Source organism: Myotis davidii, unplaced genomic scaffold (genome assembly GCF_000327345.1).
Source record: "Myotis davidii unplaced genomic scaffold, ASM32734v1 scaffold133, whole genome shotgun sequence".
Lineage (NCBI taxonomy): Eukaryota > Metazoa > Chordata > Mammalia > Chiroptera > Vespertilionidae > Myotis > Myotis davidii.
This window is the reverse complement of record NW_006284732.1, coordinates 2,472,055-2,498,740: the sequence shown is the minus strand read 5'-3', so window position 1 is coordinate 2,498,740 and position 26,686 is coordinate 2,472,055. Positions and strand designations below refer to the sequence as shown.

Below are 26,686 nucleotides of genomic sequence, written 5' to 3'. Positions count from 1 at the left end.
GGAGCCTGCAACCTGGGCATGTGTCCTGACCAGTCATGGAACCATGACCTTCAATAGGTTGACACTCAACCACTGAGCCACACCAGCTGGGCATGGTCACTTCTTAGGTCTCTTCTGCAACCATCTTCATCCAAGACACATCATCTCTCGCTGTTGTTTCCTCACTTATCTTCATATTTTTACTCTTGATCCCAGCCCTAAGTCTCTTCTCTACATAGCAGCTACAGTTACCTTTTACTACAAAAGTCCAATAATATTACACTTTCATTCTAAATCCTTCAGTGGTTTCTCATCTCATGCTGGTTAAAAAGTGCTGTCCTTCCCATGATCTGGAAGGCCCTACTTCCTCCATCCCACTGTGAACTGGCCCTGGGCCAATCTCCTTCTCCCCCTGCCCTCCCCGACTCCCCACTACTCTCCCTGCTTTACTGGCTCTGTTCTTTCAGTGCTCCAAGCAGTCTTCCCCGATAGAGCCCTTCCACTTGTGGGTCCCTCATCTTGTAAAGCTCATCCCCAAAAATGCAAAGCTCCTTTCTCACTCATTTAGGTTCCTGTTCAAAAATCAAATTCTCAGAGAATCATACTGAGAGAGGGCACTTTGTATAGAATAGCAATGACCTATCTCTATCCTCTATTCTCTTGTTCCTCTTATTTTCTTCACAGCAGTAATCACCAGGTTACCTATAATGTAGTTGTTTTGTGTATCTCTTTTTGTTAGAATTTAAGGTTCTTGAAATTTTGTCAAATACCTGTATCAAAAATGTCAGACACTCTTTAAAGAACTTAACAAATATTAACGCATAACAACCCCATTACATAGGTAATATTATTCCCATTTTATATACTAGGAACTTGTAGCAGAGAGTTTAAGTAAATTACATAGTAAGATATCACAGTTAATATGTGGTAGAGCTTTGACTCAAACCCAGGCAATAGCACTCCTAGCCACCACTAAGTTTTGGTGTCTTTTGAAAGCAGAGACTTGGCTTTCTTCATTGTTATGCTGTGGTCTGGCCCAATATTTAATGAATAAATAATATTTGGCTATATTAATTTGAGGTGGCATTATAGCACTTCTTTCCTATATTCAGAAACAAGTGGAAATCTAGAAAGAAAAGAAATCAGAAAGTCTGTTTCTGTTCAAACACCATATATTATTTATTTTGAAGAATATCACTTGTTTCTTTTTTTTAAAGCACTCTGAATTTTTTTATTAGCCTGCATGATTCCATTTTCTATTAAAACACTATTATTGTAAACTCAGCAGTAAACACTAAATATTAAATACTTGACTGCTTTTTTATGGTCATGTGCTGAGTTAAGCAAATTAATCAAAAGAAAGCCTGTCTCTAAAATTGCCTCCTTTTAATTACACTGTGGGGAATAGTCAGTAAAAAGATATTTGATGAGGAATGTTAGCTTTGTTAAACTGAGCTGATAGTGATCATGGCAAGTGCCAAGCATTGTGTTATGAGAATAAAGACCTGTAAGGTCTCCCTATATCTACAGTGTTCATAGCCCAGGAGATAGACTAGTAAATAATTAAGTTCAAAAATATCACTAGGGTATAACAGGAATATAGAGCCATGTGTTCAGAGAATTGGGTAAAGAGGAAGAGGTGACAAGAAAGATTTGTTGGAGGAGAGGTTGTTAGGTGTCTTAAAGGTTAATGAGTATTTGCAAGGCTGACTCAAGGGTAGAGGCAACTTAGGGATGGGGGTACTGGTGGCAATGGTGGATAGAAAACTTTCCAGACACAGAAAAAAGCATGAGTATGGAAACTTACTATGTTGTGAATCTTTGTTCAGATTGATCTTTTACAGGGAAAAAGTCTATCAATTTTTGAGAATCCAATTCCTTATTAACTCTATAAATTGCTGTAAGACCATAGGAAGCTCAAAATTGCATACGTATAAAATTTGCTGACAGTAAATAAAGTAATATGCTGTTTTATAAGTGACTTAAAATGTATTTTTAATTAAGTAAAAATGTGAAATTATAGTTTTGTTTCACTTTTTCCTCTTAGAATTAACATTTTGGTAAAATTTTAGAAAGCAGCCTAACTTCTACAAATGCTGGTTAAATTTTTGCTGAATTTCAGGTTTATTTCCACCTCAGTTATATTTTCAAAATAAGATTACTCTTAACAAGATATAGTTAATATATCTTTAAAATGTATCCAATCAGCTTATTTGTGGGTAAAATTTGGCATAGATATTTTCTGGCATCCTCTACATCTTTGACATAACATCTAGGTTTTTCTTTAAGAAAATTTCTAATAGTGATGTCTTAGGTTTTATGATCTTAAAAATTTCTTACATTTGTATCATTCATTACAGTTTACAAACCTGCTGTTTTGACAGTTTACCTACATTTTACCAGTTGATCCTTACAATAGTTCCATGATTTAGACAAAGCATAGCTAGTTCCAAGTTCCATAGATATTTCCCTGCTTCCTTTTTTACCTGCTCTTCAAATGCCCAGATGCAATGCACTCAGATAGCTGTTGAGAGTATGGAATTCCAAATAAGTTATCAGGGAACCATGCTAGATCATTGATCAAGTGGCATAATGAGAGCAACACCAATGGACAGTGAGTCATGCGACCAGAATTTTAATCAATCTTGGCTCTTTCATCACCCGGATGGAGACACTGGACCTATCACCAGACTTTTCTGGGTCTCAATAAATCATATCTGAAAATGAGTTGGAAGGGAAGAGATGAAATCATCTCCAAGGTCCCTTCTACTTGAAATTTCTGAGATTTAATTTAAACTTGAAAGTAAATGAAAATGAATAAATGTAATCATTAGAAGAATCTTTTAGAAGATTTTGGTGAAGCACGAAGATTTTAAGACCTGGTGACACCTATGAAATACATTTGGACTTATCATAGCAAGCATTCTGCAATAACATCTCTTCATATGAAATTTACTAAAAGCTAGTTTTATATTAACATTGGCCCTTTTCAATATATGTGACCTGAAGTTTTCTTTGGTAAGGTAGTTGTATCATTTAAGTGATCTGCTTCTATTAAGAATTTTTTACTTTCCTTAATTATACTAAATTATGTTTTCTATTAACAACTCTTAAAGAGGACCAAAATAATTATTTCCAGATATTGTGGGTTAATAGAAACAGTTGACACCAACTAGAATTCTTTTTTTGTGTGTGTATTTTTTAACTGCCTATGAAATGTGTAGTAAAAAGTAAATTTATAGATGTTATTTTAGGAAAAAAGAATGACAATAAATACTGAGATTATATAGCATATGGTTATTTTCTTATGGAACCTCTTATATGTAAAGGCTAGGTGCCCGGTGCATGAAAATGTGCACTTGGAGGAGGGATCTCTCAGATCAGCCTGCGCCCTCTCACAGTCCAGGAACCCTCTGATCAATCGCCCTGCAGGGGGTGGCCTGGGCCTCCCTCTTTGGGATGATCGCAAAGCCCCCCCCCACCCGATTGATCACTCTGCCGGCTGGTGCTAGATGTTATTAGTACTTATACTATCTATATATATATATAAAAGGCCATCCATCCGACCATCCAAGCTACCAACCAGCCAGTACATATGACGTGCACTGGCAATTTAAAAATAAACGTTGACTCGCACATGCACAATGCATATAAAGCTCTTGCTGGTGCCAATTGCATGTGTGTTTTAATTTTATAATACTACTAGAGGCCTGGTGCACGACATTCATGCACTGGGGGGTGTGGGGATCCCTCAGCCCAACCTGCACCCTCACCAGTCTGGAAGCCTTCAGGGGAGCCCTCTCCAATCAGGAGTTTCTGTCTGTCTTTGCAATCATATGAGCAAATTGTCTGAGACCCCAACTCAGTTTGGTTTGTTGCTCACAGAATAATAGAGGCTTTTTTTTTCCTTTGCTTCATTGGTGGAGATTTCCTGGAAGTTTTAGGATATCTTCCCTTTACTTTTTCCTAGACACTCTGATTTTACTTATGTCTCTCACCTTTGCTTTCTCTACATCCCCCACTGCAACAGTAACTTGCTCCAGACTCACTGTGCTCTAGTGTCTAGGAGATCTGTCTGCTACCAGAACCACTATTCCCAGAATTCCTGGTGCTCCCCATGGTCTTAGTTTTCCCTTCCTGCTCTGTCTCCGTTCCATGGCCTCCCACTCTGCCAAGTCCTCCAAGCCATCAGCTCTCCCTTCCTGTTCTCCATCTGGTGGCTTGGGGAGCCAAGTTCCCCAAGCCGCTCCACTCTCCGCCGGCTCTCCCACTCTGCTCTCCACCCAGCAGCTTGGGGGGATTGACTGAGGGAGCCACGTCCCCCCAAGCCACCGGCTCTCCTGCTCTGCTCTCCGCCAAGCGCCTGTGTATGCAAATTAACCCGCCATCTTTGTTGGGTTAATTTGCATACTCACTCCTGATTGGCTGGTGAGCGCAGTGGCGGGATGGTCAATTTACATGTTTCTCTTTTATTAAATAGGATACTTGCATCCCATGATAATTGTTGGGAATTCAGTTTTTTTGTATACTGATTTACAAACTAGATAATTGACTAGGAATCAGAACTAAGATTTATTTCCATTAATGGTACATTTTGTAGAAAAATACAGGACTTTTTAAAATCTTAAATCAAGGTTATATTTTATTACTGGTTCCTCAGAAAATCAATGGTTTCTCTTCTGAAACTCTCTCTATTTGGAAAAAGTCTTAATTTCTTCTCATTATCAACCACCAATTCCAACTCTTTAAATAATTTCTATGTAAAAGCCAGAACACACATGTGCTTTAGAAACTCTGCTCCTGAAAGCAGAAAATATTCTACCAGGGCCTATAGTTCTAATATTTCCTAGAAATTAGTCTTTTCTCCAATACAAACATCACTGAGAAAACTATGGATCTCTGACCATCCATCTGTATAGATTATACAAACTAACAACAGAAAAATCTCCATGAACCCAAAGCTCAAATTATTATTACCTTTTCTGTCTCTGAGATGATTTATTGGGTAGTTGTACTATTTCTGTTTTCTTTCTCTAAGTAGGCAGAGAGGATAATGTCGTTGATTAATTCTTTGAAGGCTAGATCAGAATCATAATTTGTATATCCTTCATACCTAGTTGGTGTCAGTAACTCTTTGTGGAATAAACAAAGAGCTTCATAGGCTTTCAACCGAAGGACAAATACATAGGATGCTTTACTACAGAATATTCATGAGATACTAGTGGCAAAAGGTCATCTCTTCTTTCCGTAAACAAGTTCAAGAAATATAAGAGTTCAAAGTGAACTGAAGTCTTCTGAACCTTAATATACTTAGTGCTGGCATCTTAAACTAATTTATGGATGTGACTTTAGTAGTATGTCATAGTGATAATTTGTCTACAATCATTTCATAAGCATCACTGAATACCTATCATATAATAAAAGTCCATCATTATTATATTGAATCAAACTTAAATACAGAATATAAGTTGTACTCTGTTGTAGAATGCATTTAAATACCTTGATTAAGCCCTACTAACTCAATTTCAAGTGACATTTCATGACCTTAGTCCCTTAGTCCTCCCCCCACCACACACACACTTGGTGATTCTCTTTCCTTGGCTTCTCATTGTATTCATTGATTCTATTTTTCTATTAGTTTACAGAAAAATTAGAGTATTACGTAAGCTTGCTTAGCTACAGTTATTTAACAATTTTAAATTGTGCAATAGTGAGGCTAATTTAAATACAATGAGTATATCATGGTTGGATTGCATTTTAAGAATCAGTCTGTGCTTCCAACATAACCCTTCACTAATGTTCTTCCTTTTTCAGCATCTTTTGGATTCCAGTCTGTTAAACCAGCCCAAGGCTTTCATGAAGGGATTGGGTATTGTTCTAGCTGAGCTGTTAAAAGGAAATCTGAACTGCGGTAATTGTAGTTTCACTTGAGGAAGACAATGCATGGACAGAATGCAGGAATTAACTCAGTTTCTCTAGGTCAAAACTAGTGACTAAAAAGTATGGTCTTGAATCAGTAACATCCACACCACCTGGGAAATTCTCAGACTTTACCTAGACCTACTGAATGACAAACCCTGGAGGTGGGGCCCTGCAATCTGTGGGTTCATAAGCCCTCCAAGTGATTCTAATTCATGCTAAAGTCTCAGCACTACCACTTTAGATCTTCCATTAATGGGAAGAATTTTCTGGGAGCTAAAACAACTAAAAATACCATCCTAACTCAAGGAAGTCCAAGTAATACAACCCAAACTTCAATTAAGTTCAACAAAAACTCAATGGTATACATGAGTTTAAATATAGACAAACTTGATCAGATCCTAATGAACAGATTCCCAACTCAGCCATCTACAGTAACCCATCTGAATCTCAGGGTCCTCCCCTGAAATATAATGCTGACCTTGCTGGACAGTTGTGAGGATTAGAAATGACATGTGAAAAACGAGATCCTGAGATGCTTTTCCAACATTGCTAATGAGGCTTATGTGTTGGACCTTCACTTGCACAAGTCCCTTCTAAATAATATTAAGTTTAAAATAAGTTTGGGCCCTGGCTGGTTTGGCTCAGCAGATAGAGCATCCGCCTGTGGGCTGAAGGGTCCCAGGTTCGATTCCGGTCAAGGGCATGTACCTGGGTTGCAGGCACATCCCCAGTAGGGGGCGTGCAAGAGGCAGCTGAATCGATGTTTCTAACTTTCTATCCCTCTCCCTCTCCCTTCCTCTCTGTAAAAAATCAATAAAATATATTTTTAAAAAAAGTTTGGAACCTAATGTTGTATTTGAAGTTTATATTATTTTTTCTCAAGGAGGATCCTTAAACTGTATTTGTTTCAGGCCTTCACAGAGTCCCAATGCACTCCTGGCAAAGTACAATGCTTGGCACATGCCAGAGGCTTAATAAGTGTTAGTTCTGTTGCCATTTAGTCTATTCACTCCTCCTGCCACTTGTTGTCATTTACATTTGGATCCTGAATTGTATTGTGGAATAACTACCAGGATAGCACATAAGCCAGATAATGAGTGCATGGTACCCATTCCTGGATGACAATGAGTCTGGAATCTATTTAGGAAAGAAAACTTAAGCGCGGAGGGGTGCATTCTCTCACAAAGCAGGAGTCTGCTTGTTTGTCAGGTCAGGCAAAGATTCCAGCCCCTCCATTTACATTTATCTAATATGTGGCAAGCAAAGCGTATGGAGAACTGAATCTTTTAAAGACAAAAACCTTTTAAAACCAATGTGAAGTCTCTTAAGATTCAAATGATAGTTCTCTGAAAGTCAGACTGTATTTTTTGCCCTCTCTTTGACAATGATTATAGTAATTGAACAGAATGTAGTCTTCTCCACTGAAGTATATGAATGTAGACATTTAAGGTTATATTTCCAAAGTAGCATGTATAGACTTAGCCATGTGTCTCTCTTAATACTGATGGTGCCATGCAAGGTGCAAGGAAGTGCTTTTGCTCATTGGTTTGAAAATGTACCCTACCACATTAATGCAAGTATCCTTCAGCACCATCAATCAGCACCCCATTTTTCTATGACTTCTTTTCAATTAATTTTATTCCAGAATGAAATTATCTGATCTTTTTTTAAAAAAATTTGGTTAATGATACTAGTGCTAGTATTTTCAGTATTTATCAAGTGACTAGATCTTTTTGGTTGAAGAGTTGGTTAGGAAAATGCCTGTTGAGCTCACTCCCCAACGTAGTAACCAAATTTTAATATGTACCTTCTTGGGATACAGATAGTTATATAATCTAACTCCACAGCACTGAGGTACAGTGTATGTAGTGTATTTATGATTGAACAGAAAGTTTCAAACAGCAGCCTGTGAAATTGGATTTTAGATGTAATGTACCATAAATGCTGTAAAGATTGCCTTTAATGCTATAAATCAGATTTTATTGGTTTCAGCTATCTCATTCTGGTTATTGTATTGCCCACAAAATCAGAGGAAATCAAAGAGCTGGAATATTTTTTATTTTAATATCCCATATTCTACAGTAATGGCACATGTACCCTTACAGCTTCCTTTTTGGGTGGTTTGGACAAAGTTGACAGGGTATCAGCAACAGGCCCCAGCAACATATCAGTGGCAGGATCAGTGTAAACAACCAAACTTCCCAACTGGAAACCTTTTAAATTTTCCTGTCTGGGAAATATACAAGTAGGTGAATTGGCAGATCCCTTCCCTTGCTGAGAAGCTGGTTGTCATGTTCTTTGTGCAAAGCTGACACCTATAGAGATTTGGCAGGTGAGGGGCACTTTGCATCTTCTGTGATGAGACTATCCATTGGGACTGAGAGGGTATCCGTGCATGACCTATTTGAATCATTTAAAGCACCCCAAATTGTTGTTATTTAAAAAAAAGCTGCATCCTCAATCTCTCCATGTTTGGTTTAGAATCACTTCCCCACCACACACACACACACACACACACACACACACTTTGATATTTGTATTCAGTATGCTTTAGTCAAGAAAATCAACATATTTGGCATTTTAATAATGCTTAGAAAAGCATACACATTGACTGGTAGAGCCCAGAAAGGTATAGCAATCTAAAGATGAACTAGTTAGGACAAGAACAATTTTCAAGTTATTAAAAATGCGGTTGTGCTTGGTTTATAAATAATTTTCCCGAGTTTACTTCTAGACACTCTAAATAGCTTACCCAGGACTTGTAGGTATTACTTTCATTGTTTAAGGTCGAAGCCGTAAGCACTGAAGACGGCAAGAGGGGAAGTGGGGGTTTCTTGAAATGGTATCAAAGAGCTATATCTTCATTATGCTTCACTTTTTAATTTATTTTTATTGTGGCATTATACCAGATATGTTCTTGTTAGATGCCCCACCTGAAAAATAACCACGCTTAGCTACCAGAGAAGGCACCGAAATGTTATGTTTTGTCTTGATTACAAAGAAATCTAATTCCCTCAAATGCTTAAGTAATCTTGAACCTGGTGGAGATAAAAGCCATATAGAACGTTAATACGCTAATATTATGCTAATCCCAGTTCAGCAATTATTTTTTTCCAAAATAGGAAATCTTCTTGATGCCACCTTCACTGGCTGTGAACTAAGCTGGAAGAAGTAAGGAGATTATGCTGATCAGGGCTTGACATTTATGACTGCCAGTTTGCTGCTGAAAATATAGCCCAGGAGCTCAGCCCTAGACCTGGGAAGCAGCTGGATCCCCGAGTGTGCTTTGGCACTTGTTACAGGCTGCATTCAATTTTCTGGGAGCCCCGTGGGTTGCCTACAGTGAACAAGGAACTGTCCTTGTCTGGAAATGTACGTGCAGCTGCAAACGAAGCAAGGAGGCTTTTTCTCTAAGCACTTCTGCCACTAGTTCCATGTTCTTAATAGAGCATAAAGGAACCTCTTTCTTCAAGACCAGCCTTCTCTAAGAAAACCATCCCTATTTAGTTTCAGACCAACTCAATAATTCTATCGTATCATTTACCCCCTTTTTAGTCCTCTCTACATAACTCTGTAAATGCTAAAAATATAATTCTATATTTTTGTTTATTTGGTTTGATTTACCTCGTCTCCTGTCCTAGCTCAATCAGACTGAGATTACTGGAAACTGACTTTTATTCAGCAAAGTCAGGTTTATTGCATCATTGCAATGGGAGCGACCACTCACCAGGAGAAGTGTTGGGCATTTCACCAAATTAAATGAGAGAGGCTACTATAGGATTTTGAAGGATAATGGAGCTTAGGTGAAATTTAAATGAAGCCGTGTTTGTGGATAGTCTCAAAGCAAAGCAGGGCTGTGTGCAAAGTGTTTAGCATCAAGTCTGGACTCTGAAGTGGATCTGAGGTCCTATTTCTTTGAAAGCTACAGTTCATGTAGAATGTTGTGTCTAGAGACCCCATGTTTATTATTTTTCTAATATATTTTATTGATTTTTTTACAGAGAAGAAGGGAGAGGGATAGAGAGTTCGAAACATCGATGAGAGAGAAACATCGATCAACTGCCTCCTGCACACTCCCCACTGGGGATGTGCCCGCAACCAAGGTACATGCCCTTGACCGGAATCGAACCTGGGACCCTTCAGTCCGCAGGCCGATGCTCTATCCACTGAGCCAAACCAGTTAGGGCAAGAGACCCTATGTTTAATGCTCTGGATGGGAAATTGAGGTTGCCTCTGAGTCAAAGTGACTTAGGTCATATAAGAGAAGAGTGGGATGTTTTATTTTTTCTGATACGATTTCCGAAAATAAAAGGTTTTATGATAGTTAATGATTTAATAGAACAACACATCTCAGTGAGTAAAAATTCAGTAGTCACTCAAAGAAAGGGTTGTCATGATAGTTTGTAGCTATGTATATACTTGGAAAAATATAGTTTTCTGTTAATTTTCAGTTGGCTTTATCTATGTCTATTATTCTAGGTGTTGAATGTCCACGTTTTAATGTTTTTTATTTTCTCAGTCTAACTAATTTTTACTTTCTTTCTCCCTGTATTATGTATTTACTAGTACCTTAGTTCAGGATTCCATCTTTAATTTTAGACTTTCCATCTGGACTAATTTTCTTTCTTCATCAAGCATATCCTTTAGAGTTTCAGTTAAGGATAGTCTGTATATGAGGAACACTTGCAGGTTTTACTTCTCTGAAAATGTCCTTATTTTGCCCTTGTTCTTGAAAGTTAGTTGTATTGGGTATGAAATTCTAGAGTGGTGGTTGCTTTTTCCCATTTATTACACTTTGTCTTCTAGTATTTATAGCTGTGCTTAGAAGCCAGCCATTAGTATAATTGTTCCTTTGTGATTTTTCTTCTTCCTTTAAATAATCTTTTCTTCTCAGTGTTACAGTTACATGCCACATAACATTTTGGCCAATGACAGATTGCATATGTGATGGTGGTCCCATATGATTACAATGGAGCTGAATTTTCTATAAGAACTGGGAGGATATGTGGTTCAGGAGGAATTTTATTTCTCTGATGGGAATAGTATCTGTACGACTTGGTGATAGATTCCTTCTCATTCACAGCACCTCAATTTTGAGTGCACAGATCACATCCCAATCAGTCAGCCACTGGCCTGTTTCAGCACAGAGGAGCCTGTCCCCACATTGGTACATAATCAGAGGGTGCTACAGTCCTCCCAGATCTAGCATGATGGTCTTCAGAGTGCATTTCTGTTAATTCTTTCCTGAGGACCTCAGATTCTTTATAAGGACATAGGATGGCAGGAGCTACTCTAACAAGTATTAAGTGCCACTGCTACTTTAGTAAAAGTTTATGTGGTCGTGTGGAGCCAGCCTGTGTCTGTACTTTGGAAATATGTCCAGGTTGTAATGATTTAAAGTATAAATAAGTTTTATTTATTTCATCAATTCAATGCCAGAGAAAGCCTTTTGTGCCAGATTGGGTCAATGGAACCAAAAACAAAATTTCAAAGTCAAAATATTGAGTTCTCAGTTCTATATTCTCTCCATGCTAAATACCCTCTTTTTGTATGGATACCAGCAAGTTCTTTAATCTGATCACTGTTCCAATATGCAATAGCCAAAATCACATTGCCATGATAATCTTCTATATACCTTTATTTATCTTGATTTATTATTCCTACTGATCCTCAGACCACCATTCACTGACTCCTGACCATTACTGTTATGATGATCTGTGTCTTACCTGCTGGTTTCTTCTCAATACTTCCAATCAATCTAGCCTACATCCTTTTTCGTAGAGTGGCACTGACAGCTCCAATGTTCTATTTCTAGCCCTGCTGAAAAGAAGTAAGGGAGAGCTTATGAGACAGTGTTTATAAAATTTACAGTAGTACACAGTGATGTCCTAGGCCAGGGGAGGGCAAACTTTTTGACTCGAGGGCCACAATGGGTTCTTAAACTGGACCGGAGGGCCGGAACAAAAGCATGGATGGAGTGTTTGTGTGAACTAATACATGTTAACACTGCTGCTGGTGAAGGAGCAGAGGGGAGAGCAAGAGACCCTTCCGCTCTTTCGGCTCCACGGGCCGGATAGAACAGCCAAATGGGCCGGATCTGGCCCGCGGGCCGTAGTTTGCCAATTGGTCTTGTGTCCATTGGTTATTCTTATATGCATACATATAAGTCCTTCGGTTGATCTCTTAATGCACCTCCCCCCCAAAGCCTCCCCAGGCTTCCCACTGTAGCTTGACAGTCTGTTCAATGCTGCTCTGCCTCTGCATCTACCCCTGTTCATCAGTCCATACTGGTCCCCATTATCTGTCCCAACCTCACTGGAGCCGTCCCAACCTCACTGGGGCCGTTTTGTCCTCACCAGGGCCATCTTGACTTCACCGGGGCTGTCCCGACCTCACTGGAGCCATCCCTACCTCTCCGGGGCTATCCCTACCTCACCGGGCCATTTCAACCTCACCAGGGCCATGCCGATTGTACTCTTTTTATTACGATTTCCTTGTTTTTTCTTGGAATTATCTGTGAGCACTATTAGAGCTTCATTGTGATGTCGAGTTCCTCTAGAGAGGATATATAGGATTATCACCAATCTGGCTGTACATTTAATTTTTATGCTTGCAATTTTTCAATACACAAAGAAAGCATAAATGTGCTCACAAATCCCATTCTCTCCAGGGATTCACTTGTGATTACCAATTCTCAGGGAGATTTATTTTTCCTCATACCTAGGGTCAAATCATGTCCGATAAGTTTCGTTACTATCCTTTCCTGAGGGTGAGGATTGTTTATCATTTACTCTTCCGCTTTGGAATCCCAGCTCTATGTAGTGTTCTATCAAGTTCCTCCCTCTGATTAAACCCTGGCATCTATCTCTTACCTCTTGTGCCCTGACAGACCATCAAAATAGAGAGTCAAGGTACAAGATTCAGCCAATACCTTCAGGACAGCTGAGGCTTTGATGCTGACTTGCCTCTCTGGGATCTGGCTTTCTCTTCATTTGAGGAATTCAATTCATCTGAGATTCCTTTGTTCCCCTCATGAGCTCTGAGATGGCTTTAAAAGCTATGTTTTAAAGATGATTTTATTTGATGGTTTTGGGAGCTTTCAAAGAGAAACAGAAAATTTAGCCTGCCATCAGAAATTGGAAGTCCTCTCTAAATATATATTAAAAGTCCTCTCATACATATCCCATTATAAGAAGAATATGAATGAAATCTATTTTATTGAGTTTTATATTTTTTAGAAATGCAACTCACCATTATGATTAGAAATCAATGGTTTTCAGTGTTCTTAAATGTAAAATCAAGGGAAAAACATCCTAAATGTGAGTTCAAATGCATATTAGACAGAGATTATTGATGATTTTCTATGAGGAAATAAGGGTTTAAAAACTGGCTTGTAATCACATGACCTGGAGGGTAGTGGCAATATTTCAGGCAGGACCCTTTCATTTCAAGTGCAGGGTCATACATACACCAAACACCTCATCTTTTCCCAGGCATTTCTCAGTATTTCAGGGTGGTTTTATTCCAGCATAGACTATGGATCTTTCTTCTTCTTTGTGCCTGGCTATCATCTATCAATTCTTCACTTTCTAAAAATAGACGTTTTAGCATCCTATAGTCCCATTTAGATCAAATGGTATAGCAATAATAAAATTTTTTATTAAAATTTAATAAGGTAAACAATAAAGTTTTTAGAGTAAACAATGGCATTTGTTTAGGAAAGGAAATAGCTACTTATTCCATTTCCTTTTTCTCTTTACTGATCTTAATACCAGTCATTCTGTGGGAAGGTTCTAGTATTAGGGATTGGTTCTCAGCCCCAGTCTGTAACATCTCACAGTTATATACTGATATCCCAGATATGTTGCAAAATTTCTAAACTATAATTAACTTTATATACTTTGGTTTTATGTTTTCTTTCTTGAACACCAATTCCAGGTTTTCTCCAGATAGCTCCAAATACTATTGCAAATTTCTTAAAAATATAATTTCAGTTCAATTTTGTTGCGGTATCATATATTTCTTCAACATTTCCAGCAATGATAAGTTTCAAAATCAGTGCTATGGGGTTCATGAAAATCTCCTTGAAATAAAACCAAGGGGGGCTATGAATGCCAAACCAGAGTGGGAAGGCTCCCATTTAGCAAGTCCAGTGGAGATTATGTGGAAATACACATAAGTTAGAGTTCAGGTTCATTGAGATAGGAGTGAGTGGGCTATTCTATAGATGTGATGTAATAGAGAACTGTGCCAGGTCAAGAATATCAAAAGGTGGACAGTTGTGTGGTTTTCTTGTTTTTGTTTTGAGGCCCCAGAATATCCACCAATGTAACTCTATTTCTGAGCATCAAAACATTGTTTGCTTCCTGCAATTCATTCTTTTAAAAGACCTTTGCAAAGCAGTTCCAAAGCACCAACCCTTGGAAACACGGGGCATTTAGGCAACCGCTGAGAGCTTAAATGTTTGATATCAGTGAAGGAAGATGGGCTCTCTGGCTTTGCCATGTAGTCACTGCCTGGTGAGCTCTGAGAACAGTATATAATACAAACAGGATCCCTCCCCTTAGCAGCTTCCATTCTGAAAGCAAATCAGTTTTTCAGCGGCAATACCATTTCGTTTTATTGTTAGTGTTGGTGATGGAACTTGGATAGTTCAGGCTGTACACTACACTAAGGATTAAGGAAAACATTGCCTCTGTCCATATGGTGCATCATCTGAATACACCAGGCAAGACATTAGTAGATGGAGAAAGTTGTGAATGTGTGAATGAGATGTGCATGTTTACAGTGGAATCAGCCAGGTCATTTGTTTGTGTTTCTCCTCTCACTGTGCTGCAAACCACACTTGTAATCAGGGCCCCTTCTAATTCTTTTCTGATTCTTTCATCTTGCTTTCCTGTCACTCTTCTAACACCAGAAGCTGCAAAATTGGCAGTGTGCCTCTTCCCTGCCGTGACTCAAAATATGGAGGAGCGGATTTAGGTACCATTCCATGGATCAGTCAGCATGGGTGTACGCATTGGCAGGGACCACCAGTATTTCTCAGACTGCCAGCGAGAGAAAGGCAGGAATATAAAGTGCAGGCATATGTACAAACACAACAGGGAGAGCAGAAATGAAGAGCAACTGCAGAAAGCAAAATAAATCTCAGCTTGGTTCAGGAACAAGCTGCACACATTTCTGTTTGCTTAAGAATAAAACTTTCAGTCTCAAAGGACTGAATTAGTGACTGAATCTTTGTTGAGCACTTACTGAGTGAATGCGCTGTGCTCCAAACCCATTATACACTGAAGACTCTAGAAAACCATTAAAGTAGAAGAAAATTTAGAAGTTCACTAGTCTATTTCTGCAATTCAAGAATGAGAAAATGGAGGCCCAGTGATATTTTAATGGATTTAGCTCGAGGCACTGAGCTGGGCAAAGTGCTGCTTGGTACTAAAGCTCCGACCTCCTGGCATTTAGTTCTCAGTGCTTCCAAATACAGTCTGCTGACTTGTGACCCCAAATATGCATGTAAATGTGGAAGTGAGTCCTATTTGTGACAAGTGATGAAGGGAGCCTGTCCCTGGCATCTGCATTTCCACCTTAACACTTGCCTCATCTATCATTGCTAATATGCATGGCAAGGGGGATGGAGAAGAAAGGTCAATAAGAAAAGCCTGGAGACAGAATCACTTGTTTTATGTCACCAACACTAAACAAGGGTGGTTTGGGCTCCTTGAAGTTCAACTTTCACACAACAAATGATATCTTCCTCTTGACATTCTAAGGTGATAGAGTCTCGAAGATGTGGTCTCATTCATTCATTCATTCACATATTTTCTTAAACAATACTAAGCAGAAAAGGTCTTCAAAGACTTCCTTTTTGCCAAAGCTATTAGATATTACTCAATATTAACTCTTTCACAATGTAGCATCGAATTTTTTTTACCTTTTCTATCAAAATCTTCATGCTGAGCCTCCAGGATCCCTACTCTTTTTGTCTCACATTACACGCAGGTCTCTGAAATATCTTCTCAGCACCTTCAGTGGTACCTGCTGTCAGCCCAAACCCTAAATGGTGTTTTTTCCCTCAAAGATTCTCAGCTGCTGCTTCTCTCTTTTAACAAGTTCTTCATGGGAAATTTCATCTTCTGTCAAGGATTATTTCTATTCCTATACAATTTAGAAGTCACATAATTAATCTTAATTTCTGACTTCAAAGCTCATATATCCCAAGGCCCAATGAGTACCTCAAGATACTTACTTCCTGACTCTTACCCAGCACAGTGTCCTTCCCATTCTGCCTTGTCAGTATTTCTTGCAGAGTTTTACTCTCAGCACTAATAACACTACCCTAATGTATGCTCCTGTAGTGTTCCACCAAGATGATTGAAATTGCTTCCCAGTTGGGCTTCCTGTTTTCAGTCTTGCCCAAATAGAATCCATGCCCTTCATTAACTTCCCAATTTAAACTGTTTAAAACACAGATATAAGTCTGTTTCTCTTAGGGTTGAAATCTTTCAATGTCTGTCTTTCTGAAAAATGATCAACTTATAAAAACATCCTTGATTACCTGGACAGTGCCCACCTCTACAATCTTAATGGCCTGCTGTTCCCAGCTGGGTCCTTGAAATTTACAGGACAAACCACACAGTGTTCGGCAAACTGCGGCTCAGCAAACCGTGGGCTCTGAGATGGCTTTAGCTCTTTGGCCCCTTGAGTGTGGCTCTTCCACAAAATACTGGCTCTTCCACAAAATACTGACTTCTGCGCATGGGCCATGAGGTTTTAATTGCACTGTACGTGCATGCCCACACGTGGTATTTTGTGGAAGAGCCACACTCAAGGGGCCAAAGAGCCACATGTGGCTTGCGAGCTGTGGTTTGCCAACCACGGATCTATAAGTTTCTACCCATTCACTTTGTTCCATGCCCTCTTGCTCATGCTGCTGCCCAGCCTAGAACCCCTCCACTCCTTGCTAATTCTTGACTTTATTCCTGTTTATTTTCAGGCCTTGCTCTGGCACAGTCTTCTCCCAGCAGTCTTAAGTATACCACCAAGATTACACTGCTGTGTTCCCTGTCATACTGTACGTAACCTCGACTCACATTGTGCATAAATGTTATGCTTATGTATTCGTGTCCTGAGTAGACTCTGAGTTCCTCAAGGGGAGAACTATGCAATCCCACTCTATTCCTGGGAGGAGGTGAGGTGCCCAACACAGAGTAGGTAGACAACAACGTTTCTTGACCTGATTGCCAAACCCTTTCTTTGCTATATGCCAGAAATACAGAGATAAACACTACATTGGCCTTGCTTCCGGGAGCCCTCATAGTCAGAGATCTATGTACCTTGTAAACCCCACTTTCACTCAGTATGATATGAGGTGCACATGGGATGTGGAAACTGCCAACTCAGACTGAGGGAGGAGAACAGAGGGAAGGATCAGGCAATACTCCCTAAATGAGGTGAACCTTCGGCTCTTTTCTTCACTTACCCTTTTCTGCACTTTTACTCCTTCAATTAAGGGAACACAACTCCTTCAAAACCTGACTGTAGAGGCATAGACTACCTCATCAATAAGTTGATAAAATCCAAAGCTTTCCCTGGGAGACGTTTCTTTCATCTGGCTTCCGTAAATGTTTAAGCCAAGATGAAAGTACACTGTTTGCCAGGGACTTGCAAGATGTGCTCCTGTCTGGCAAAACACAAAAAGCTTTAAAAAGTGAGAAAATTGTACAGCTAGCGCTGCCATCTGATAATAGCAAACGGGCCCACGTTTGTGCAGAAATTGATAGAAAGGCATTTACTGCATAGTAAGTATGTAGCCAATAAGAGGACGAAATAGCTCTATTGCCAAATGTCGCTTTTAGGTACATACTCCACACCTACTGACTTTGGATGAAGTTGCTTACCCTAAGTGAGGGGAGAATTTGGATCCAAGTGTGCAATTTTGGCTGCAGCTTTGGCTACTGAGAAAACAGCAGCAGGCCACCAGAGGTAGGGCCTGGGCATATCAACTGGATTTCTCATCCTATCTCTCTGGCACAACGTGAGCCATTTTATTTACTTTCCATGCTTTGCAACGCCAGAGTTGCAGCAGGCCAGGCCTGCAGGGGAGCTCAGCATATTTTCTCCAAGAGTTCCTATTGCTAGAAACTCAAATGGAGTTGACACAAATCTAATGAAATGAAAGAGCTCTCTTACCATCCCCTGAATCCAAGAAAGCATTGGCATTTGGAAAATTGTGTTCTAAACAAGTTGACAAGGGCAGGAGTTCAGTAGAAGCTAGCTATGAATTTATATACATTTGAAGGTTTCTGCGCTCCTCCCTCTTCTCTTCTCGACTGAAGACAAATTGTATTCAGCTTCAGGGAGTTTAGTTTAAATATGCATGTACACTTGAGGATTCTCTTAAGAAGGAGGAGGTGGAGGAGGAGGAGGAGGAGGAGAAGGAAGAGGAAGAGAAGGAAAAGGAGGAGGAGGAGGAGGTTTTAGGAGCATGTTTGTTATGGACAATACAATAAAATAAAATAAGAAATAAAAAAAGGAATGAAAGGGGTTTTCATTGTGCCTCCTAGAAATTAGAAAAAGAAAAACAATGTTGGAAAGTTCAATGATGGTGGACTCAAAATTTGCTAGTGCTTCAGAGATTATTATTACAACTACAGTAGCTGTACATAACTCTCTGTTAATTAATAAAATGCATATTAATTAAAGAGGGACCAAGCTGGGACTGCCTTTATGACAGACTTACCAGATTGGGACAATAAAGTATTTTGGAGGCACTGGAGAAGCATTTAAGTACCTGATATTTTGTAGTTTACACTTTGGATACAGAAATATTTCTTGCCACACAAATGATGGAATTGAGAAATTACAGTACACATTTGAGGTCTTGGAGTTATTTAATCTCTCCTTTCCTTAGTTTTCTCATCTGGAAAACGGAAATTATTACCTCAAAAGCTTGTTCTGTAGATGAATTGCGATAACATTATGCCTGGGATGTTGTGAGTAGTTTATACTATTAGCTTGTATTTAATTAAGGCAGGAGATTTAAAGTATTAAATCAAGGCAAATAAGAGATGGTGATTAAGAGCAAGACCTGAGAAGTTACATAGTCATTGGTTTAAATATTTATTGAATACTCACCAAGTATTGGGCATTTGCTAGATGCTGCATATTCAATTGTGAACAATAACACAAAAATGTGAGGCCCCTGCCCTTATGGAGTGAATAGCTTCTGGGAAGAAGCAGAATAAACAGTTAAACAAATAATGCATTTTCCCTTCCTCCCCAAAGGGTAGTGAATTCTCACAGTTTCTGCTTTTGTTCAAATCCCAGGATAAAACCCCATCTATGTTTAGTTTCTACATGGTGTTTCTATGGTGACTGAGAAGGATGACTTGTAGAGAGTAGACACAAATACCTCCTCTGGGTTATAAGCCATTTGAGGTAATTGGGGGAAAGAGGGTTGGCTGCAATACTTTTATCTTCTTGGTGATAGCTGTTTTCATTTCTGGGTGAAATATCTAGTTGTATGGCATTAGTGAAGAAACATTTGTAGCTTGCTTATTGTTTTGTACGGCCAACCACCCTGGGTTTACCAGTACCGAGATGATTCTCAGTACTTGAGACTACCAGTGTCACCCCTGGGAAAGTCTCAGGCAAGCCAGGTTGAGTTGTTTACACTACTTATCTTACCTACTTGTCCATCTTCAGCCCCAGAAATATATAATTTTACATTGTGGAAAGTTTTATGACTAAAGAAAATAGGATGCTGTGAGAGTGAATTACAGTAAGGACCTTGTATAAATTGGAGGAGGGGGGGAGGGAGAAGGAGGAAAAGGAGGAGCAGGAAGAGGAGGAGAGAGAGGTCTTAGGAGCATGTTGGTTATGGACAATATAATAAAGAAAAGTATCTCCTTTACAGGACATTTGATCCTGTTCAAAACATCTGTGGTGACATTTAGTTTATACCAAAAGGTCCTTGAAATTTAGTCTTGCCCAAAACATTGATGGAGACATTTGGTCCATAGTTATTATAAACTAGAGACCTGTGCACTAAGTAGGGGTTCCCCTCAGTACAGCCTGCACCCTTTCTAATCCGGGACCCCTAGGATCAGGCCTAAACCAGCAGTCGGACATCCCTCTCACAATCCTGGACCGCGATCGTCCCCTAACTGCTCCCTGGCCAGCCCAATTGCCCCCAACTGCCCTCGCCTGCTGACCTGATTGCCCACAACTGCCTTCTCCTGCCGGCCATCTTGTGACCACGTGGGGGTGGCCATCTTGTGTGAGGGTGTGACGGTAAAATTGCATATTACCTCTTTATTATATAGGATTCCACTCTTCTGCAGGATTCAAACCCCAATCTATCTCTCTAATAATATGTGCCATTACCAGCTAGGCTAATGAGGCAAAAAGGATTATTATGATCAATATAGCCACAACACAATTATTGGACCAATAAACCATGGTAGTATTTTTTATGTATTAATCCTATTAACCAAAAGTAGAGATAAATGTTATGGGCTATTTGAACACAGGACCTTTTCTAAGCATGGATGTTTTGGACAGAACCAAATACCAAAGGGTCATTTGGTGTAGACAAAATATGCTTATATTTGGTTACTATTTTCATGATAAATATATATATATATTTATTTCCAGCCTATTTGTGTCTTTGAAAGTGTGTCTCTTGTAGATATCATATAATTGGATCCTATTTTTTCCTCATCTATTCTGCCAATCTCCTTTTCCTAATTGGAGTGTTTGATTAATTTATGTTATATGAAATTAGTGATAAGGTAGGATTTACATTTGCCATTTTGCTATTTATTTTCTGTGTGTCTTTTGTTGTTATTATTGTTAATTCTTACCCAAAGCTATTTTTACTATTGATTTATTTTTTATTTTTAGAGAGTGGAGGGAGGGAAGGATGGGTAGAGAGAGAAGACAGAGAGAGACATCAATTGGTGCCTCCTGCACTTATCCCTACTGGGGCCAAGGATTGATCCTGCAACCCAGATATGTGCCCTTGACAGGGAATCGAACCTGCCGTCCTTTGGTATATGGGCCAATGCTATAACCACTGAGAGACATTGGCCATGGCAATATGTCTTATGTTTTTAATCTTTTCTTCATTACCGCCTTCTTTTAGTTTACATGGATATTTTCTAGTGTACTATTTTAATTCTCTTGTTATTTCTTCTATTATATATTCTTTGAGTTATTATCTCAGTCATTGCTCTGGGGAATTCAATTAACATCCTAATTTATTGCAATCTATTTTGCAATTAATTTATATCAATATAATTTCAATAATATCCAGATCTTTGCTCTTATATAGCTCCATTTCTTCCTTTCATTCTGTTATTGTCATAAAAATTATAACTTTAACCATTTTGTGCCCAACAACACATATTTACAAGTATTACTTTATGTGGCTATGTTTTAAGTCAAATAGAAAAGAATGGGTTATAAACAATTTATACTGTCTTTTATACCTATTTATACCTATATAATTACCTTTACCAATGTTCTTTATGACATTACATAGATTCACATTACCACTAGAATCCTTTTATTTCTATTTGATTTCTCATCAGAAACCCCTAAGGCCAGAAAGCAGTGGGATGACATAATCAAAGTGCTGAAAGGTAAAAGACTGTCAACCAAGAATTCTGCTTCTAGTAAAACTATCCTCAAAAATGAAGTAGAAATTAAGGCATTATTCACAGATACAAAATTGAGAAAAATTATTTGCTTGCTCTTCTGCCCTTGTTTGAATATGATAAGTGGCTTATGTTTTGAAACTTTCAAAATTCTCTTGTCTTTGGCTTCCAACCATTTAATTATGATACTTCTGAGGACCAGAATGGTGAGCCGAGATGTTTTCCCGGGGTTGTGTCTCCCGATGCCAAGGAATGAGCTCTGCAGACCAAAAGATTTAAGCAAAAGTGTGGAAAATTTATTACAAGCAGATTCAGACTCCCTGCAAAAGGAGAGGGAACCCAATAATGGACTGCCCGTTAAAGCCTTGTAGTCCCGGGGTATATATTTGCTAAATGCCTGCTCTACATCTATCTGTGTCATCACCTGATTGATTCCAATTGCTCTTGTCCAGCAACGGACCTGAACTTTCCCTGTTTCTATGTGTTCTTTCTCTATTCCTATGCTGAATTTTCTCTGCTTCTATGCACTTATACACCTTGTGACTGCAGGCCCGCCCTTTTTCCCCTTGCCTCCCGCTTTGAGTCCAGAAACATTTTATTATTTCTGCTTGGTTGGTTCCTGTGGTTAGGCTTGCCCAAACTGCTGTGTCTGCCTTTGCCTATGTTCCACCTGCCTTTGTTTTCCACTGGAGCCCTGCCCTGCATTTCAAGTTAACCCTCTCACTTCTAGCTGGGGAAATTTTTTAGTTGGAGTTTATTGAGCTTGTTAGATATGTAGGTTGATTGTCTTTTTTTTTTAATTTTGAAAGTTTCATCTAATAATTCTTCAAATATTATTTCTTCCCCCTTTTCCTCCCCTCTTCTGTCCCTCTGAGACTCCCATTATGCACATGTTGGTCTGCTTGATGCTCTTAAAGCTGTGTTCATTTTCCCTTATTTTTTCATTCTATTCCCCAGGCTGATCATCTCAATTGATCAATCTTTAAGATCACTAATTTTTTATTCTGACTGTTCAAATCTGAGTGGTGTTCTTGTAATGAAATTTTCCTTTCATTTATTGTACTTTTAATCTCCAGAATTTTTATTTGATTCTTTTTTATATTTTATTTATACTCTTTATTTGGTAAAACATTTTTCTCACATTTTTCTTTTGTTCTTTAGACATGGTTTAATTTATTACTTTGACTATATTTAAAATAGCTAACTTAAAAAGTCTTTGTTATAAATCCCAACATTTGGCCTTATCCAGGGACACTGCTTACTGATTGCCCCCACCCCCCATGTGTGTATGGGCTATTCCTACTTGTCTCATTGCATGTCTACTACTTTTGTTGAAAACTGAATATTTTAGCTGATGTGTCAACTTTGAAAATCAGATTCTCTCTCTTCACCAGGATTTGTTTCTATTGTTAATTTTTTTAATGACTTTTCTGAACAAATTGTGTTCTTCTTTGTATGTGACCACTGAAGTCTCTGCTTAGTTATCTTAATGGTCAGCTAATGATTAGACAGAGATTTCCTTAAATACCTGAAACTAATCACTTCTCCAGTCTTTGCCAAGAGCTCTGTGTGTGTACTAGGGAGCAACTTTAACATCCCAGTGAGGCTGCTTTTTAATACCCTTTATTTTTTGCTTGCACAGAACCTCAAGTTTAGCAAGAAATTAGACTTTCTTTGGTCTTCCTGAGCGTGCACACAGTCCTCATCAATGCAGTGCTCTACAAATTCACATGGGCTTCTAGATTTCCAAGAACATGTTGAGGATTCACCTCATTACCATGTTTTCCTTTTAAATTTTTGTTTAGCCTATTGTCTCAACTATTACCAATTGCCTCAGGTAGTTGCAATGTTAAACAATTGCCTCTGGGTATTTGTTTGTTTGTTGGCAAACATCCCTGAGAAAAAAGCATTTTCACATTGGGTAAGCTTAAAGTCATGTCATGTAAAGAGAGCATTGCAAGTGAGCAACTAGATAGGTCAAATAATGACCAATTCTCTAGGAATGGCGACTGTAAAAAGCTCCAACCCCAGTCTGCTCCTTCCCATGACTGCCAGATGGCTGGTTCTAATGTGATTGTGGCTGTCAGTTTTCAAGAGTATTGCAAATCTGAGAGTGGAAAGGTGAGAATAGGGCAAGTTAAAACACTCTGAGGCGTGGTCTTCTCAATGAGATCCATACTTTAAAAAAATGGTCTATGGATTGCTGCCAGCCTTTAACTAATATCTAATATTCAAGTTATAAAAAAGTCAATTTTAATCATTTTTGACAGTGTTTTCATAGAAAAGAGGCTTTTGGATTGCTTTTATTAGCATTTTCATGAGTGCTATCTCTCACTATTGAGCAAGTCAATAAATGGTGTTTGTTTATCATTATCAGTTAACTCAACAGCCTCATGAGATGAACATTATTATCATATTATAAATGATAATGAAGACAAAGAAAGCAAAATATCTGGTGCCTTTCATCATACATTTTTTACTGCATTTTTCTTATTTCACCTGCCATTGAACTCCTCAACAAAGCCCATTCTCAGGAAAAGATTTGATATTAATCAATTATGTCATATTAATCTATTATATATATTTCTGGTCATATGTTTTCTCTCACAGGAAAATGTGTATTGAGTTAAAACATATCTTTCTTCTCATGAAGGAATTTGAAGCATCAGTGAGAAAAGTGGGATTTTGTTTTTAAAGTAGGAAAGCCCTAGAGATCCCTGAAATAACATCATATGGACAGGAGACCTTAGTCTTGTTAGACCTTAGTCTAGTCATGTGAGCATGGAGATTTGCCAGAGCTCTGAGATTATTAGGGCGCTGCCTCAGGGTATGGAGTTTAGCGAGTAGAAGCAGCCTAACTGACTGATGTTCTGCTTGGGCTGTGGTGAGGACTGGCTTCCTAAAGTGTGGCCAACAAACTCAAAATTAGATGTGAAAAAAAAAAAAGATGAGAGAAAAAGATCCAGAGACATTGAAGCATGCAACAGACTACTGTATTTCAGATGGAAACGGATTTGGGGGTGGGGGTGGGGGTGGGGGAGTGAGAAGAGATTAACCAGTGAATTTATATGCATATATGCATAGCCTATGGACAGACAATAGTGCAGGGAAAGCCTGGGGAGGGGAAGGAAGTAGGATGGAAGGTGTCAATGGGCAGAAAGAGGGAGGCATCTGTAATACTTTCAACAATAAAGATAAATTTTAAAAAAGTAGGTGTGAAAATCAATAGCAGAAACTTATGGCTGTACCTTAGGATCAAAAATGTCATCAGAACATCTTTTTAAGAAAACAAAATTGTACTTTTGAATCCTTTTTCTCACTAGTTGTTGTAGCAAGCAGACAAACCATGCTTCAGAAAAGAACTCTGTAGAAATAGTTTTCCCTATGGATTTTTCTTCAGAGATGGTGTACTTCCCATAAATGGCAATTACTTGAAGGATCATCTCAAAGAAACTCTGTTTTAGTTGGAGGGAATATTCCACTTTATAGTCTGGATCATTACTGTACCAGAAACACTCACTATCCACTAGATATAAAAATCGTGAAGAGATTATAAACCTAAGACTTTTTTTTAAAAAAGAAATGTATTGTTTAATAGGTTTTAGAGCATCATCAGAGGATTCCAACATGGATTAATGCTATAGTGGTTCTTTCAAGGGCTAAATGCTCTCATAGTGCTTGAGGGAGTAGGACTGCTAACAGTACCATCTCAGGTATAAACTGAAACAAGTTGTATTATTGTTGCCTTTATTTTTCCTTTATTTTGCTTTGTTTTCTTTCAGGAGAAGGGGAACAAAAGCCTGTTGTTAAGCTGGGGTTTACTTTTAGCAACATAACGCATATGATTACATGACTTCAGAAATCCTATATAATAAAGGGGTAATATGCAAATTGACCATCACACCCTCACATAAGATGGTCGCCCCCATGTGGTCAAAAGATGGCCACCACAAGAAGGTTGGCAGGGGAGGGCAACTGTGGGTGACCAGGCCAGCAGGGGAAGGCAGTTAGGGGTAACCAGGCCTGCAGGGGAGGGAGGTTGGGGACAACCGGGCCAGCAGGGGAGGGCAGTTAGGGGTGATCGGGCAGGCAGGGGAGCAGTTAGGCATTGATCAGGCTGGAATGGGAGTGGTTAGGGGTAATCAGGCTGGCAGGCGGGCAAGTTTTTGGGAGCCAGCAGTCCCCAATTTTGAGAGGGATGTCCAACTGCCGGGATCAGGCCTAAACCAGCAATCGGACATCCCCGAGGGGTCCCTGATTGGAGAGGGTGCAGCCTGGGCTGAGGGACACCCCCCTCAGTGCACGAAATTCTTGGATCAGGCCTCTAGTAGTTTTATGAAAAAGGAGTTGAGGCCCAGGGAGTTTGAGTGACTGTCTAAGGAAATCATAAGTCAGAGAGGTATACCTTAGCCTCACCTCATGATTTCTGCCACTGTGTTTGTTCTATGTTACTGCTCTGCCTCCCTCCCATATTCCACCTAGGTGAAATACAATATTGAGGAACCTGAACATGCATTGGAAGCTTTATAAGTGTGTTTGAACTTTGTTATTATACTAGTAGCCCATCGCACGATATCACGCACAGTAGGCTGCCCACTGCTTCCGCGGGAGCCAGCGGGAAACGCATCGTTCCTCCGGGAGCCACGCTGCTTCCTTGAGAGCAATGAGGGAGGCATAAGTGAGCCACCGTTGCCCACGGGTGCCAAGAGGGAGCTGCACCACTTCCGTGGGAACTGGGAGGGACCCACACCGACTCTACGGGAGGCAGGAGGGAGCCGCGCTGCTTCCACGGGAGGCGGGCCTACCGTCTCCTCTTTGGGCCTGCACTCAGCTATGGAGGCTGTGGGCCAGCCCCTCTGTCCCTGTCTGTGTCTGCTCTGGCTCCGGGGGGCTGGCCTGAACCAGGGCATGGCGGCTCACTAGCCCCCGTCTCTGTTTCCTTCTCTGTCTCTGCTCCGGGCCTCACCTGCATGGGCAGTCTGGTCGTGACCCATTATGGTGTCCCAGCCTAATTTTCATATTTCCTCTTTATATATCCTATATAATAAAATAGAAACATGCAAATCAACCGTCCCTCTGCTACACTTAAGCCATGCCCACAAGCCAGACCTGCAAAGCCAATCGAG

The 26,686-nt window shown here is 39.4% G+C and overlaps 1 protein-coding gene and 1 long non-coding RNA gene across 2 annotated transcripts in view; one reads left to right on the top strand and one right to left on the bottom strand.

Moving 5' to 3' along the window:
- Positions 1 to 26,686, top strand: part of HS6ST3 (heparan sulfate 6-O-sulfotransferase 3) — a gene marked incomplete at its 5' end in the record, with an annotated part of 687,819 nt that overhangs the window by 498,287 nt on the left and 162,846 nt on the right. The window lies entirely within an intron of this gene.
- On the bottom strand, positions 4,379 to 26,181 carry LOC107181555. Its single transcript, XR_001512213.1, has 3 exons — positions 26,103 to 26,181; positions 17,377 to 17,386; positions 4,379 to 4,389 (listed from the first exon to the last, which is right to left on the bottom strand). It is a non-coding gene; the product is annotated as an uncharacterized LOC107181555 (long non-coding RNA).